This window comes from Cetorhinus maximus, chromosome 3 (genome assembly GCF_964194155.1).
Source record: "Cetorhinus maximus chromosome 3, sCetMax3.hap1.1, whole genome shotgun sequence".
Classification (NCBI taxonomy): Eukaryota; Metazoa; Chordata; class Chondrichthyes; order Lamniformes; family Cetorhinidae; genus Cetorhinus; species Cetorhinus maximus.
In genome coordinates, this window is record NC_135881.1 from 108,243,508 (window position 1) to 108,258,425 (window position 14,918).

Here is a 14,918-nt window from a genome sequence, read left to right on the forward strand (position 1 = left end):
CTAAAACAGCTCCTCTAGTGCCAAAACTGAGTGCGCTATGGATCCAAATTTTGCAGCCTATGCCTCTAAATTGAAATGATAGTGGACATATTGGATTATGCACATTGAGCTTGCGCCAGAAGTTGGAGACCTGCTGTTCATCCAAAATTGGGCTTTGGGCCAGGGCAGCATATTTCTGGTGAACTGTAAAAACCAATCCAGGGACAGATCGCCATTTGGCTTCCCACCAATGTGGACTTACTGCCATTCAGCAGCAGTCTTTGGGAAGACCCTGGCACAGGGGAGGGAAATGGGGTTGGTTAGGGGGGCTGCTGAGGGCAGTGTTCTGCACTCCTGCTCCTCCTGTCTCTGCATCAAGATAAGTTAAAGTGTAAATACTTAACTTTTTGTTGTCAGCCTCCAGCCTTCAACGTCTACTGAAGAATCCTAAAACCTGATTGGATCATATGCCCACTGTATTTGTGCACATTCATTGGAGACTAATTTGTAGGATGGATCCACTAACAGGCATTACATTTTTCATTATCACAGCCAAGTGGCCTGACACTTGGTTAAAGTAGCCATCTGGAATGCCTAAATATTTTCCGAGCCAAAATGCCAATGAATCTAATTCAGCTAACATTAGGGTGCGGGATGTGGCCCCAAAAATTGAACCTTTTTGTTCCCATTTTGTGCCTGAGAAATGGAAACAAATTCCAATCTCTACCACCCTCACCCCCTCCCCCCACTTCCCCTTTTATTGGCAAATAAAGCATAAACAAACTAAAATTTTATTTTCTCATGCCTGGTTAAAATAAAAAGGTTTTAAATTTTTAAAAGGGCCCAGGATTACAATCATAACATTATTCTTGTATTATCAAATATTTTCAATTCCAGAAGCTTGCTCGCTCATTCAGCTGGGGCGCCAGACCAGAGATAGCATCCTGATTTATTCCCAGTAATTAAAGAATGGTGAAGAACACAAATTACTTTGAAGATTTTCTAGCATAAATAAGTGACGACAAGCTCCACTAGTCAGATAACTACCCTGACTGTGCCATATCAAATAATGAGTGAGCTGAATGGGGTGATTTAATTCACTTGAAAGGCTACAGTGGCACTAAAATTTGGATACAGAGAAAGTCAAAAGATGAATTGGCATTTTGTAATCCTTTATCATAATGCCATTACTCTGGGTTTATGTTAAGAAACAAATTAGGTTTTTGAATCAAGAACACCACAGATAATGACAGTCAGCCCATTTTGCATCTGCCTTCTGAACAGAAGTTGGGGTAGACTTGCCCCACTTCTCTGAGCGAACTTCGGGCAAAAGTGCCGATCGGAAGGCCAGGTATATTTTGAGGGCTGACCAATATTAGCATCAGGTGTGACACTGCGACCAAAGATTGAGTGCTCTGGAGTAGTCCACAATACCAGGCAAACTAGCCAGTCTCTGGGCTGGCACTAGGTTGATTCATGGTGGTGGAGTGGGGTTGGGGTTGGGGGGGGTGGGTGGTGTGGGGGAGGGGCTGATGGGTACAGGGATATCTAGAGGGAAAGGGAGCTGGATCATCAGCAGCTCCGCTTGTTTTTCTGAAGGCTGGAGGAATGTTCCTACACAGACTAGCTGTGTCCACTAATAGCAGTTGGAGTCACATGTGCATCATAGGACACTAATTTGCATTTTAAAAGAGTTTACTGTGTGAATTCTGGCCATTCTAGCTGCCACAGAAACATTGCTAGGTCCGCAACAATGGTAGCTGTAGCTGGTATAGGTCAAATCCCACCATTCTCAGGAGTCACTACCTCTTTTCTGCCAGATGGGAAGTTGAAAATTCAACAATAATACAAACGCAAAACATGGTGGATGCTGGAAACCTGAATTAAAACAGAAATAGCAGGGATTGCTCAGCCAGTCTGGCAGCATCTGTGGAGAGAGGAGCAGAGTTAATGGGCTTCATTTTAATTCTGTGCAAATGCATGGGTTTTGAATGAGTTAAAATATCACCCAACCTTTCAGGTTGAAGACCATTCGTCAGGAAATTCAACCCCCTGTATGCTCTTAAATTTAAATAAATCATTAATTCAGCTGAAAGGCCATTGACCTGAAAAGTTACAAACATACGAATTAGGAGCAAGAGTAGACCATTCGGTCCCTCGAGCTTGCTCTGCCATTCAATAAGATCATGGCTGATCTGATTGTAACCTCACCTCCACATTCTGCTTACCCCTGATAACCTTTGACTCCCTTGTTAGTCAAGAATCTATCTACCTCTGCTTAAAAATATTCAATGACCCTGCCTCCGCCACTTTTTGGGGAAGACAGTTGCAAAGACTCACCGCCCTCTAAGAGGAAAGTTTCTTCTCATCTCAGTTCTAAATGGGAGACCCCTTATTTTTAAACTGTGTTCCCTAGTTCTAGTCTCTCCCACGAGGGGAAACATTCTTTCAGCATCCACCATGACAAGTCCTCTCAGGATCTTATGGCCAGAATCTTCTGTTCGGCGTGCAAGGGCAGGCCCCGCAAGCCGACGCGTAAAATGAGGCGCGGTGACATCGGGCGTGCTTCCCGACATCACCGCACGTCACTCTGATCTTCCATTCGGCGGGCGCGCAACGGAGTTGACTGCGCGCCCGCCAAACTATCAAAGGTCTGTTAAGGCCATTAATAAACTAATTAACCCTATTGAGAAAGCTGCCCATCCATCCTTAAGGTTAGCGGGCGGCGAAGAGCCCAGGTGGCCTTCGCATTTTTCATGAAACCTCATCCATGGGTGGGATGAGGTTTCATAAAGGTTTCATTAATTAAATAGAAATTTTTATGAAAATTCATAAACATGTCCCAGTGACACTGTCACATGAGGGGACGTGTTTGAATAATTTTATTATTTTATTTTTTCCAAGTTTAAAACTTAAAAGAGCGCAGGCCCCGACTCTCCCTCCTCCCCCCGCCCGCACGGGTACCGCTGAGCGCTTCCGGGCATGTGTCATGCTGGGTGGGCCAACACATAATGGCGGCGCGCAGCTGATCGCAAGTGGCGATCAGCTCCGTACTCGCCCATGCCCGCTCCCGACCGGCCCGCCCAACAGGGAGAAAGTTCTCCCCTATATGTTTCAATAGCATCACCTCTCATTCTTCTAAACTCCAGTGGCCTAACCTGTCCAACATTTCCTCCTAAGATAATCCCCGCCATTCCAGATATCAGTCAAGTGAACCTTCTCTGAACTGCTTCTAATGCATTCATATCATTTCTTAAATAAGGAGAACAAAACTGTATATAGTACTCCAGGTGTAGTGTCATCAATGCTCTGTACAACTGTAGCAAAACATCCCTACTTTTCTATTCCATTCCACTTGCAATAAACAACAATATTCCATTTGCCTTCCTAATCACTTGCTGTACCTGCAAACTAACTTCTTATGGTTCGTGTGCCAGAACACCCAGATCCCTCTGTACCACTGAGTTCTGCAATCTCTACCCATTTAAGTAACATGCTGCCTTTCTACTTTTCCTGCCAAAATGGACAAGTTCACATTTTCTCATGTTATACTCCATCTGCCAAATTTTTGCCCACTCAACTTATCTATATCCTTTTGTAAACCCCTTATGTCCTCTTTACAACTACTCTCCTACCTATTCGATAGAGATGTTCAAAATCATGAGGGGGCTGGACAGAGTAGATAGGGAGAAGCTGTTCCCACTCATAAAAGGACCAAGAACGAGAGGGCACAGATTTAAAGTAACTTTCAAAAGAAGCAAATGTGACGTGAGAGAAAGCTTTTTCACAAATCGAGTTGTTCGGGTCTAATCTAAAATGCACTTGCTGGAAGTGTGGTGGAGGCAGGCTCAATCGGGGTATTCAAGAGGGCATTAGATGATTATTTGTATGGAAACAATGTACAGGGGTACGGGGAAATTGCAGGGCAATGGCATTAGGTCATAATGCTCATTTGGAGAGCTGGTGCAAACACGATGGGCCAAATAGCCTCCTGTGCCATTAAAATTCTGTGATTCTATGATTCTATCTTTGAATCATTAGCAAATTTAGCAACCATACATATGGTACCTTCATTTAATTCATTCCTCTAAAATGTAAATGGATGAGGCCCCAGATCTGATCCCTGTGGCGCCCCACTTATCACATCTTGCCAACCTGAAAATGACCCATTTATGCCTACTCTCTGTTTCCTGTTAGCTCACCAATCTTCTACCCATGCTAATATGTTACCCCCCAACACCATGACCTCTTATTTTGGCACTTTGTCAAATGCCTTCTGGAAATTTAAGTATAGCACATCCACAGGCTCCCCTTTATCCTTGGTACTTGTTACTCCCTCAAAGGACTCCAATAATTTAGTCAAACATGATTTGCCTTTCACAAAACCATGTTGACTCTGCCTGATTGCACTGAGATTTTCTAAGTGCCCCACTATAAAACTCCTTAATAATACCTTCCAACAATTTTCCTATGACAGATGTTAAGGCAATTGGCATGTGGTTTGCTGGTTTCTGTCTCCCTCCTCCCTTGAATAGAGGCATCACATTCACATTTTCTAATCTGATGGGACTTTTCCAGAATGTAGGGGATTTTAGAAAATTAAAACCAATGCATCTACTATCTCAGCAGCCACTTCTTTTAAGACTCTAGGATGAAATCTATTCGAACCTGGGGACTTGTCAGCTTTTAGCCTAATAATTTTCTTCGCACCCTTTCCCTGGTGATTGTAATTGTTTTAAGTTTCTCCTTCCCCTTTCCCTCCTGATTCACAATTATTTCTGGGATGTTATTTGTATTCTCTGCAGTGAAGATAGACACAAAATATCTATTCAATTCATCTGCCATTTCCTTGTTTTCCATTATTAATTCCCCAGACTCACTCTCTAGAAGACCAATGCTCACTTTATTTTCTCATTTCCTTTTTAAATTCTTGTAGAAACTCTTACTATCTGTTTTTATATTTCTAGCTAGTTTTCCCTTGTGCCCCAATCCCCCCTTGTTAACCTTTTAGTCATTCTTTGCTGTTCTTTATATTCTGTACCATCTTCTGACCTGTCACTCATCTTTGTGAATTGTACAGTTTCTCTTTCAATTTGATACCATCTTTAACATCCTTAGTTAACCACGAATGGTACGTCCTTCCCTTAGAGACTTTATTTCTCACTAGAATGTACCTTTTCTGAGTATTCTGAAACATCTCCCTAAATGTCTGCTACTGCATATCTTCTCTGAGTATTCTGAAACATCTCCTTAAACGTCTGCTACTGCATATCTACTGACCTCTCCCTTAACCTGGGGCAGAATTTTTCACTTGTCAGGTGGGCGTGTGCCCGACCTGAGCGAGGGTAAAACGATGTGTGGTGACATTGGGCGAGTGTCCCGACATCATTGTGCACTCGTGCGATATTTCGCTTGGCGGGCGCACACGGGAGTTGGAGCCACGCCTGCCATTAATTAAGAGGCTAGTTAAGGCCTTTGACAACCCAACTGACGGCGATTTAACATTGCCCATGCGATTTTTCACTCATCGGGCAGGTGAGCAGCCAACCTGAGGTCACTGTGGACCTCCCTGCTCGCCATTGATGGATGGACACCTAGCTGGGATACTGGGTGCCCCATCCATCTCACACACGGACACTGACCACCTGAGGTCAGTGCCTGTGTGGGGGCTTGCAGGTCTGAGAGCAACCCCAGGAAACCCTGATTCCTTTCCTGGAGCAGCTTCTCCATGAGAGTTGCCATTCTCTCCATGGAGGAGGCAGTACACTTGGCCACGAGGTTCAATGCAATGCTCATGCTCCTCATGAACTTCCTCATAATGTAGACCATGGCATGCATGCCTTCTTGGATCTCCGCCACATTCACCCGCACACCCTGCTGGACATCCAGCATCTGCTACCTAATGGGCGACTCCAAAGGCCCAACATCAGCCATCAACTGACCATCATCCTGATCTCCAACAATCCTCCAACTGCCAGAGCCCTGAGCCCTTACCAATATGCACCCAATATAATAGCCACTGAAATAATGCCCACCAAGGCGCTGGTATCCGCGCTGGTGCCAAGTTCAAATAATGGGTGTGATGCAGGTGCTTGGGGAGCATGGTGGTCCTTCATGGTCAGGGGTAGCTCCTGGAGGTCCTGCGCTTCGCTGCTTGGTGGAAGATCTAAGGGAGAAGAAGGACATTTCATTAGTTTAAGTCATGACACTGTTACTATGCATGCCAGGCACACTGGTGAGACATTGGAGATGTGCACCATGGTGCCATCGTCTTTCAATGATCAATGAGGAATCCAGTTTTCAGGCTCCCACCAATGATGAGAGTGCAAAAGAATGCTTGAACCATCTGAAACTCTCAACTCAGTGCACTGCACTCTTACCTTCCTCATAGCGGCCGGTTGACCAAGGTGCATGGTGGCTCTCGAGCTCCAAGGCCTCCTGCTCGTACCGGGAGACAATGAGGAGGTTTAGGGGTCCTCCGCCAGCCCATGAACTCACAATACTATTATGGGATGTCTTCTCCTGAAAAGACAGAGGAGTATTGATTAGTCCACTCTCTACCCGCAGCACCATTGCAGCCTGGCCAACCCCAGCAGGGAAGATCTGAGTTATGGCCCTCAAGCCGCAAGGCACTCAGTCAAAGCAGCCAAGGGTCAGCCACTCTGCCAGCTCTGGCGTGATTGACAGTTGGCACTCAGACTCTAACACCCCTGAGGTCCACAGGGGAATGGCCAGCCCCAAACATTTCAACACGCTCAGAGAAGCACTTCCGACACTGTACCCAGGCGCACTGCCGCACCACGTTATAGCTGTTCACCCAGGCTGCCACCTCCTCCCATGCCCTCTTTTTGAGGTGCGGCGGCCTCCTCCTCCTCCCATCTCTGGGGACAAGGGTATTCCTTCTGGCAGCCACCTCCTCTCGTCGGAAAAACTGGGGGGGTGAGTGTCCAGCTGACCTCACCACCCGCCTGGTCTCTGCATCCTCGTTGGCAGCCATGCTGCTGCTACAACTCCAACGTGTGCAGTCTCCCTGGGCTGCCTGCGCCATTTTTGAAATGGCTGCTGGGTTGCCATTGGACCCGACGGACAACAGGCTCCTGCCTCTTCTCGGAAGTTCGACAGCTGGTGTTCACACTATGCTGGCCTTAATTGGCCCGCCAGCGTGAAATCACTGTCTGGCCCTGATCACGGGCGGTGGTCAGCTTCTCGACCACTCCTGCCCACCCCCACCAACTCTGCCCAATGATGGCAAAATTCTGCCCCTGATTTCCCAGTTCACTTTAGCCAACTCTCTTTTCATGCCCTCATTATTGCCCTTATTAAACACAATTTTTAGATCCACTCCTCTCTCCCTCAAACTGGATGTAAAATTTAATCATAATATGATTACTGCTACCTCAGGGTGCCTTCACATGAGGTAATTCATTACTCTTGTCTCATTGTACAATACCAGATCTAGTATAGCCCGCTTTCTGGTTGGTGCTAGAATGTGCTGCTCTAAGAAACTGTCCAAAAAGCACTCTATGAACTCATCATTCAGGCTATCTTTGCCAATTTGATTCATCCAATCTATATGTACATTAAAATCACCCATTTTTATTGCAGTACCTTTCTCACAAACCCCCATTATTTATTTCTGCGTACCCATCCTACAGTGTGGTGCTGTTAGGAGGCCTATAAACCATTCCCAAAAGTGACTTCTTATGTTTATTATTTCTCATGTCTACCCAAACTAATCTTACATCTTGATCTCCAGATCTAAGGTCATCTCTCTATTGTACCAATGTTACCCTCAATTAACAGAGCTATCCCGCCACCTTTTCCTAGCTTCCTGTCTTTCCTAAATGCCATGTACCCTTGAATATTCAGGTCCCAGTTTCTGTCATCCTGCAGCTATTTTTCTGTAATGGCTATCAGACCATACATATTTATTTCTACTTGTGATGTTAATGCATCTGTTTTGTTAAGAATGCTACGAGCATTCAGATACAGAGCCTTTAGCTCTTTCTTTTTACTATTTTTGTAACCTCTAGCTTTACCTGCTCGTGCAGTCTTAGTCTTCTGCACTCTGTCTATTTCTGCCATGCTCTGATCATCATTTCCCTAATTCCTACTTTGCTTTCTTGCCTTGTCTTCTCTATTTAATTCCTCACATTTTCCCAAACTTTATCCCTTGCCTCCACTATTTAGTTTAAAGCCCTCCCTACCACCCTACTTATACAACTCACCAGAACACTTGTCCCAGTATGGTTCTGGTGATGACCATCCAAACAGTACAGCCCCCACTTTCCCCAGTGCTGGTTCCAGTGCCCCATGATTTGAAACCCATTTCTCCCACACCAATCTTTGAGCCATGCAGTTAACTCTCTAATCTAATTTACCCTATGTCAATTTGCTTGTGACTCAGGTTGTAATCCAGAGATTATTACCTTTGAGGTTCTGCTTTTTAATTTAGCCCCTAGCTACTCATGCTCCCTCACCAGAACCTCCTTCAAAGTTCTACCTATGTCATTGGTATCCGTATGGACCATGACCACTGAATCTTTCTCCTCTCACTGCAAGTTCCTCTCCAGCTCAGATCAGATGTCCTGAACTCTGGCACCAGGCAGGCAACACAGCCATGTGGACTCCGTTCTTGGCTGCAGAGAACTGTGTCTATCCATGACTATCTTCTCCCCAACTACCACCACACCCCTATTAACTCATCCTACTTGAATAGCTTCCTATAGCATGATGTCATGGTCAGTTTGCTCATCCAGCCGGCAGCTACCACTTTCATCCATACAGGTTGCAGGACCTTCAAAGCTATTGGACAATTGCAAAGGCTGGGGCTCTTCCAATTCTACCTTCTGGGTCCCCATACCTCCCTCCCTCCTGTCCCTAACCACTGACCAAATCAGGTGACCCTATACTAAGGGGTGTGACTGCCTCCTCGTACAAAGTGCCAAGGTAATTTTCCCCTGATGCATCACATTATCTGCAGCTTGGCCTCCAGCTCAATGACACTGAGCTGAAGCTCCTCAAGCTGCAGACACTTACTGCAGATATGTTTGCCTTGAATCACACTGGCATCTAGAATACCCACATTCTCCAGTTGCAACACGTCACCTGCCCTCTTTTAACTCTGTTTCTCTCACCTTGCTACTCGACCTGCTGAGTGTGCCCAATATTTCCTATTTTTAGTTTCAGATTTCTAGCAGCTGCTGTATTCTGCTTCTGCCATGTATAGCATTGGTTAGACTACAACTAGAATGTTTGCATCCAATTCTGGGCTCCTTACTTTAGGAATAAAATTAAGGCACTGGAAAGGGTACAGAACATATGAAAACATTACACACAAAAAGACCAGCTGCTCCATCTAAATCTGTCCTCTACAGTAGTGATGCCTTATGAACCATGGTAAGGATCTCCTTACCCCATAACTGTCACGTAGTTGCCTGAGAGAGGGAAACAACCTGATCCAAAACCCAAGTCCAATTAGCAAACCAAAAATATGGAAAATTCTCCAATCTTTCTTGGCAATCAGAACTAGTCTAGGAAAACCCAATGACCACGACTTATATTAATTGGCACCTATAGCTCTGATTTCTGACCCGACCAAGAATCAATCCAAAACAGATTCTATTAGATGAGAGGCTTGAGTTAAAACAAGTCAGAAAACCAACAAAAAGATGGTTAAAAGGAGGTATTCAAAATTATAGAGAATTTTGATAGAGCAAATAGTGAATGACTTTCCCATTGATTGGTGTGTCAGTATCTTGAGGGCATAAGTTTAAATTTTTCAGCAAAAGAACAAACAAAGAATCACAAAGAATGACTTTTAGGCCACGGAGGTCTAGATTTTGATCTGTGCCTTATTTAAAATCAGATTTGGTTCTACATGACTAACGCACCCTCAATGAGAAGCCTGAAAGTATTTAAAGGATGTTGTAAAAAGGCAGGAGAAATGTGACTATGTGGGCAACTTTTCAGTGAACTGGCACAGATATGTTGAGCTGAATGACTTCCTTCTGTAATGATCTTATAACCCATGAAAACATCTAAAACAAGTGAAGAGGGTACTCAGCATGGTGCATACTTAGCCATGCAGTGCCAACTCAAGATTATTACAATTACACAGTTCTTCCTTGAGGCTCTGTAACTACAAAGCTGAAAAATGAAACCTTTTTATTAAGAGCTTCCATCTCGCTGAGGAGGCTTCAGACCAATCCACATTCAACAACCTGCACTGAAAACTCTGCTCACATTTTGACAGCTGTGACGAATTCCACCACAGCAACTGTAACAATCCACAACATTCTAAAACAATCAATAACTTTTTAAATAAAACAACTCACAACATTCTAAAACAAAGTCTATTTGCCCAATCTCTCAATGTTAATAGATTCTTCAAAAATTCCAGGTTCTAAATTCGGATCTTTGACAAAACTTAATCAGTTCTTCCTTTTGCCATATTGAATCTGTGTTTGGTTGAAATCTGTCCATTAATTATTGAGATATATTGTACACAGACAAATGGTCTAAAAGACTATTAGGACAAAAACATTACCTGCACTAACTTTCAGATATGAAGGTAATTAAATGAATTGAGTGACAGTGAATATGACTAAACCACTGTTTTATAGAAAGCCACTAAAGATTCTTTTCTATGATAATTTCTTTCATATTTCTTTTGTACGAAGTAGTTTGTCTCGGACATAGAATAATTTCTCCCTACTCTAAAACAAAATACAATTAGCAGGGCAGTAAAACCAATTATGAGTGTTCTTCAAAAATACACATCATGCGATTGTCTTTGAAAATCAGTGTTGCTTGTTGCCAGAGCACTTTTATTTCTTTACTCTTTCATGGGTTGTGGGCGTCACCAACAAGGCCAGCATTTGTTGCCCATTACTAATTGCCCTTGAACTGAGTGGCTTGCTAGGACACTTCAGAAAGCCATTAAGAGTTAACCACATTGCTGTGGGTCTGGAATTACAGGTGGGCCAGGCCAGGTAAGGATGGCAGACTTCCTTACCTAAAGGACTTTAGTGAACCAGGTGTGTCTTTATGGCAATCAATGATAGTTTTATGGCCACCATCACTGAGCCTAGCCTTATATCCCAGATCTATTAACCAAATTCAAATTCCAACAGCTGCCATGGTGGGATTTGATTCCATGTCCCCAGAGCATTAGCCTGGGCCTCTGGATTACTAGTCCAGCAACATTACCATTACACCACTATTTCCCATTTCAGATAGTCTGCATCTTATGCATTATTTTCTATCCCTGGGCTTGGACCTAATTTCCAGTTAGCAAAGACACACTAAAATAAAATTAGAATGTCTCCAGATTTGGACTAACCTCAAAAGCCGGGATCTTAGATTTAGCTCCTTTAAGGTTGAATCTTTCTAACATTTAATAATCACCTTGACATTCTTATGTATAACATGAGAGTCACCATTTCTACTATCAGTGTATTATGCAACTTCTAGGTTGGTAGTAGGTGAACTAGAGAGACCTTTCTTTCATCTAATAATCTTGATGAAATAATAAATATCGGAGAACATTAAAATTTCCCTAGGATTAATGTATGCAAGGTATTGGGCAGTTAGTGCTGATCAAATCGTATTTGAATTATAAATAATTCGGAGCAAACTAGATTAATGCAAGACTCATGGTCTTACACATCTATTGCTAACCACCTTCTTATAATCTCTTTCACTATCACCAGTGCCTTTAAAAAAATTATGGAGGACATGATAAAAGTAATTGTCACATACTGCACTATCACAATGTGAAGCTCAGAGTTGAAGAGTTCCTCTTTCTAAATTACTTAATTTCCTGCAGTCTTGGGAAAGTCTTCCATCTTTAGCACAAGTCCTTTATTTTGATGTACTACCTGTCATCTTTACAGTGGTTTTATAATCTTTTCAGGCTTACCAAACAAAGTCATAGTAATTGCTAACAATGAGCTACCATAGCATTGAATGTTTCAATTGATACAAAAATCTACCTGGAGACCTGGTTCGAGGCTCCCATCAGTGAGGAGACTGCACTAGAATGATTGCAACATCTGAAAGTCGCACCTCTGTGCACTGCGCTCTTACCTTCGCCTGGCACCCCCGCATCTCCATGCCCGGTTGCACGGGAGCGTGCTGGCTCTCCAGCTCCAAGGCTTCCTGCTCAAACCAGGAGAGCAGCAGCAAGTTGGACGGGCATCAGCCTGTACATGCCCTCTCGGCTTGGTTATGGATCGTCTTCTCCTGAAAGGATAGAGGAGCATTGATTAGTCCACTCTCTACCTGTAGTGCCATTGCAGCCTGGCCATCCCCAACTGAGGAACACCTCACAGGGCACATCTGAGTCATGGCCCTCAAGCTGCAAGGCACTCAGTCCGAGCAGCCAGGGCTCACCTCCTTGGCCAGCTCTGGCACCATTGACAGTTGGCACTCAGACTCTAGCACCTCTGAAGTCCACTGGGGGACGGCCACACCTTAACATGTCTGCATACTGACCAATGCCAACATGGTACTCACTCTTCCTGAGCGTTGCAGGTCATTGAAGCGCTTCCGGCACTGCCACCTCCTCTCAGGCCCTCTTGGTGAGGTGCATTGGCCTCCACCTCCCATCTCTGGGAACAAGGGTGTCCCTCCTGGCAGCCACTTTCTCCAGGAAGGCAGCGAGGCACTCATCAGAAAAGCGGGGGGCCGAGTGCCCACCTGACCTGCCCTCCTGCCTGGCGTTTGCAGCCACACTTGACTCCATCATTACAACGGCAGACAGACGTCCTTCCCTGGCAGCCCTTCTGCGGCTGTCTGGGCCTTTTTTAAACTGGCTGCTGGGTCGCCATTGGACCCGGCGCCCCATAGGCCACCGCCCCCCACTTGGCCCTACCCAAGGGCCTTAATTGGCCAAGCGGCGTGAAATCGCAATCGTGGCCCGATCATGGGTGGCGGTCGGTTTTGCAACCGCTCTTGGACCCGCCTGCCGCGCCCGCCCGCCAAGGGGAAAATCCTGCCCCGTATGTTCTTCATATCCCTCTCCCTTGTTTTGCAACATTTCTTCTAAATTCATTATAACATGTTTTGAGCTCAGTATATCCTGACAATAATCTTAGGATCAAGTAAAATTAAGTATAAAATGTGTGCCAATCATGCGATTTTGGGGCTGACAGCTTTTCAACCTTTGTCAATGATTCACAAGAAAAGTCAACTTTATTCACTGGGATTGGAGGCTGTCAATATGCACTGATCAGGTCAGTTGAAAGGCACAACTGAAGATTCTTATAACCGTTCAGATCATTTGGAAGGTAGAACTAAAGCCTGTTACAATGACTTTATAACAATAAACTAACAAAATCTTTCAAAAAGAACTTTCAGTATTCTCAGCTGTTACCTTACGTGCAAGTTCATTTTCCTCAAGATTAGTTGAAGCTACTTTTTCCCAGTGTTTCAAAAAATATTTTCTCATATCACAGCATTAACTTTTATTAAGCATTTCTGACATCCCATGAGTGTAATTTCAAGAATTTAGAAATAAATGAGGTAGAAATGGTAATGAGCTTCACTTAGTTTAGAGAAATTACACTAAATTTCCCGTATTTAGGATTTTATCACAATTCACAGCGGTAATAGTGTCCACTGGATGAGTCATCAAACAACAATTCAGGCACTGGGGTAGGCCAATTTTACAAAAGGGTTGATTCTTTAACATAGGTACCATGCAGGAGCACATCAGAAACTACAAGACGGTGCCCTTTGACGCTCGCTTCCCCAACACCAACTAGTTATCAGAACTACCTGGCTTTCCATCAATGTCAGAGGCTCTTAAAGACCGTGGCAAAGCTGTGTCGCTGTGCAACTGGTACCAGAAGGTCTACAAGTCCCTTTGCCCAATGTTTTGGGTTAATAAGTGGGATGAACAAAGTGAGTCTGGGACTTTCGTTGGCAAGGTATAGTCCACCAGATTCTCCGTCAATGCTGCATGCCCACCAAACCTGTCCCCTTCCCTCCTCCCCTCCACCCCTCCACGCTCTCTCCCACTTTGTGTTTTCAAGAGACAAGGGAACTTAACACTTAACAGCCCCAGACCTCACATCCCCATCCTGTCTGAGTTGAAATTCACTGCTTGGTAAACTGTGAATCCCTTTGTCTGTTACAGTCTCTAAATGAAGGCTTCCAGCAGCCTCTTGCACAGTGTAAAAACAAGCTAGGCCCTTATTTAAATATGTTAATTATAGTTTTAAATGACTATAGGCATCCAATCCAATATGACATGTGCACTTCTGACACCATTTTCAACCCTTAGGGACCTATTTTTTGCTTGAAGGTAGGTATGACAAAAAAATCAATGGAAACTACACTTTTATCTATTGTGTTTCAAGCAGAGCTACTAATCAAAACCAGTGCTTTATCCCAATCAATCATCCTTAACTATGGCAGAAGCGGGCTACAAATAGCTAAGAAAATGCTTTATGTATTATTATGTAATAAAGAAAGGAACAATGAACTTGCATCTATACAGCACGTTTCATGATCTCAGGACGTCCCAAAGTGCTTTACACTCAAACAAATACTTTTTGAAGTGTAGTCACTTTTGTAATGTAGGAAAATGTGGCAGTCAATTTACACACAGAAAGGTCCCACAAACAATATTGAGATAAAGGCCAAATAATCAGTTTCAGTGATGTTGGTTGAGGTACAAATGCTGTCCAGGACATCAGTAAAACTCTCCTACTCTTCTCCTAACAGTGCCATGAAATATTTCATATCTGAGAGACAGGGCTCCAGTTTAACATCTCATCAAAATATGGTACTTTCAGCAGTACAGTACTGAAGTGTCAATCTAGATCAGGTACAGCAGGGTAGCTTAAATCCATGATCTTTTGAGTCGGAGGTGAGAGCATTGCCACTAAGGCTGACATTTACCCATATTGAAATCAATGAAAATCTGGTAA

General features: G+C 44.0%; 1 pseudogene; it reads left to right on the forward strand.

Moving 5' to 3' along the window:
• Nucleotides 1-11,709: 11,709 nt before the first annotated feature.
• Nucleotides 11,710-13,932, forward strand: LOC144673026 (cytochrome c oxidase subunit 6B1-like; annotated as a pseudogene).
• Nucleotides 13,933-14,918: the final 986 nt, after the last annotated feature.